This window comes from Lonchura striata, chromosome 16 (genome assembly GCF_050655825.1).
Source record: "Lonchura striata isolate lonStrDom1 chromosome 16, ASM5065582v1, whole genome shotgun sequence".
Taxonomy (NCBI): domain Eukaryota; kingdom Metazoa; phylum Chordata; class Aves; order Passeriformes; family Estrildidae; genus Lonchura; species Lonchura striata.
In genome coordinates, this window is record NC_140718.1 from 6612629 (window position 1) to 6615244 (window position 2616).

Consider the following 2616-nt stretch of genomic DNA (forward strand, 5'->3'; position numbering starts at 1 on the left):
CACTGCAGCCCGCCGCCCGCGGCCGCCATCTTGGGAGGGGCTTGGCGCAGACTCGCTTGACCTTCTCGAGAGGGCGCGAAAACGAGGACGTTGAAATTCGAGGACCTGTGTCTGTTTTTTACACTGCCTGAATTGCCCGCACCGCCGGCGCCCCGCGACGGGATTTTCCGCGGCGGTTACGATGCCGTGCACACGGGCTGTGGGGTCAGGAGCGCCGCGAGCGTGCGGGTTTTTGGCGGGAGCCGACAGGCATCGGCAAAAAACGCCTGTCACCATCAAGGTCCCCACGGACCGCCATCTTGTCGCGGACTCACTTGACAAATGCTGCCGCCTTGTGGACACAGGGCGGTACTGCAGCCCCGCAGCCAGCGCGACCCCAAAACCATCGGGACGGCCCTGGAACGCCCAAAATTCCCTTAGGGACCCCAAAAACCCCCCTGGGACCCACAAAATTCCATTCGGAACCCAGAACACCCCCCTGGGACCCACAAAATTCCCTTCAGAACCCAGATAACCCCCCTGGGACCACCAAAATTCCCTTCAGGACCCCGAAAACCCCCCTGGGACACCCAAAATTCCCATCAGGGTCCCCAAAATTCCTCCTGGGAAGCCCCCAAAACTCTTTGAGACCCCAAAATTCCCTTCAAGACGCCAAAATTCCTCGTGGGACCCCCCAAAACCCCCTGAGACCCCCCAAATTCCTATCAGGGTCACCAAAATTATTTCTGGGACCCCCAAAAACTTCGTGAGACCCCCAAAATTCTTTTCAGGACCCCAAAACCTCCCCCAGGACCCAAAAAATTCTACTCGGGACCTCCAAAATTCCCCCCAAAAACCCCCGGAGACCCTCAAAATTCTCCCCAGGACTCCAAACCTCTCCCTGGAATGCCTAAAATTCCATTTGGACCCCAAAACCCCCCTGGGAGCCCCAGAATTCCCTTCAGGACCCGGAAATTCTTCCTGGGACCCCCAAAAACCCCCTGGGACGCCCAAAATTCCTTTTGGGACCCCAAAACCCCCCCTAGGACCCCCAAAATTCCCTTCAGGACCCCAAAATTCCTCCTGGGACCCCCCAAATACTTCCATAGACCCCCAAAATTCCCTTCAGAACCCCAAACCCTCCCCAGGACCCACAAAATTCTACTCGGGACCCCCAAAATTCCTCCCAAAAAAACCCTGAGACCCCTAAAATTCTCCCCAGGACTCCAAAACCCCCCCTGGGACCCCTCAAAATTCCCATCAGACTCCCCGAAATTCCTCCTGGGACCCCCCAAAACTCCTTGACACCCCAAAATTCCCTTCAGGACCCCGAAAGTCCTCATGGGACCCCCCAATACCCCCTGAGACCCCCAAAATTCCCATCAGGGTCCCCGAAATTCCTCCTGGGACCCCCCAAAAACTTCGTGAGACCCCAAAATTCCCTTCAGAACCCCAAACATACCCCCAGGACCCTCAAAATTCCACCCAGGACTCCAAAACCCCCCCTGGAACGCACAAAATTCCCTTCGGGACTCCAAAACCCCCCCTGGGACCCCTAAAAATTCCCATCAGAGTCCCCGAAATTCCTCCTGGGACCCCCCAAAACTCCTTGAGACCCCCAAAGTTTCCTTCAGGACCCCAAACCCACCTCCAGAACCCCCAAAATTCTACTCAGGACCCCCGAAATTCCTCCCAAAAAAACCCTGAGACCATCAAAATTCTCCCCAGGACTCCAACCCCCCCCCTGGGACTCCCAAAATTCCCTTCGGGACCCCAAAACACCCCTGGGATCCCCAAAATTCCCATCGGGGTCCCCAAAATTCCTCTTGGGACCCCCCAAAAACTCCCAGAGACCCCAAAATTCACTTCAGGACCATAAAACCTCCCCAGGACCCCCAAAATTCTACCCGGGACCTCCAAAATTCCTCCCAAAAAGGCCCTTAGACCCCCAAAATTCTCCCCAGGACTCCAAAACGCCCCCTGTGACTCCCAAAATTCCCTTCAGGACCCCGAAGTTTTTCCTGGGACCCCAAAAACTCCAGAGACCAAAAAATTCCCTTTGGGACCCTCAAAACCCCGTCTGGGACCCCCAAAATTCCCTTCGGGACTCCAAAAACCCCCCTGGGACCCCCAAAATTCCCATCATGGTCCCCAAAATTCCTCCTGGGACCCCCCAAAAACTCCCTGAGACCCAAAAATTCCCTTCAGGACCCCAAACCCTCCCCAGGACCCACAAAATTCTACTCGGGACCCCCAAAATTCCTCCCGAAAACCCCCTGAGACCCCCAAAATTCTCCCCAGGACTCCAAAACTCCCCCTGGGACGCCCAAAATTCCCTTCAGGACCCCAAAACCCCCCCTGGGACTCCCAAATTTCCCATCAGGGTCCCCGAAATTCCTCCAGGTACCCCCAAAAACCCCCTGAGACCCCTAAAATTCCCTTCCGGACCCCAACCCACCCCCTTGGAACTCCCAAAATTCCCATTGGGACCCCAAAACCCCCCCTGGTCCCCCAAAATTCCCTTCCGGACTCCAAAAACCCCCCCGGGAGCCCCAAATTCCCATCGGGGTCCCCAAAATTCTTTCTGGGACCCCCCAAAAACTTCCTGAGACCCCAAAATTCACTTCAGGACCCCAA

At 56.2% G+C, this 2616-nt stretch overlaps 1 long non-coding RNA gene across 1 annotated transcript; it reads right to left on the reverse strand.

The window, feature by feature from the left end:
• Nucleotides 1–1129: 1129 nt before the first annotated feature.
• LOC146765959 (uncharacterized) lies at nucleotides 1130–2616 on the reverse strand. The gene is made up of 2 exons (XR_014958760.1): nucleotides 2263–2616; nucleotides 1130–1893 (listed from the first exon to the last, which is right to left on the reverse strand). It is a non-coding gene; the product is annotated as an uncharacterized LOC146765959 (long non-coding RNA).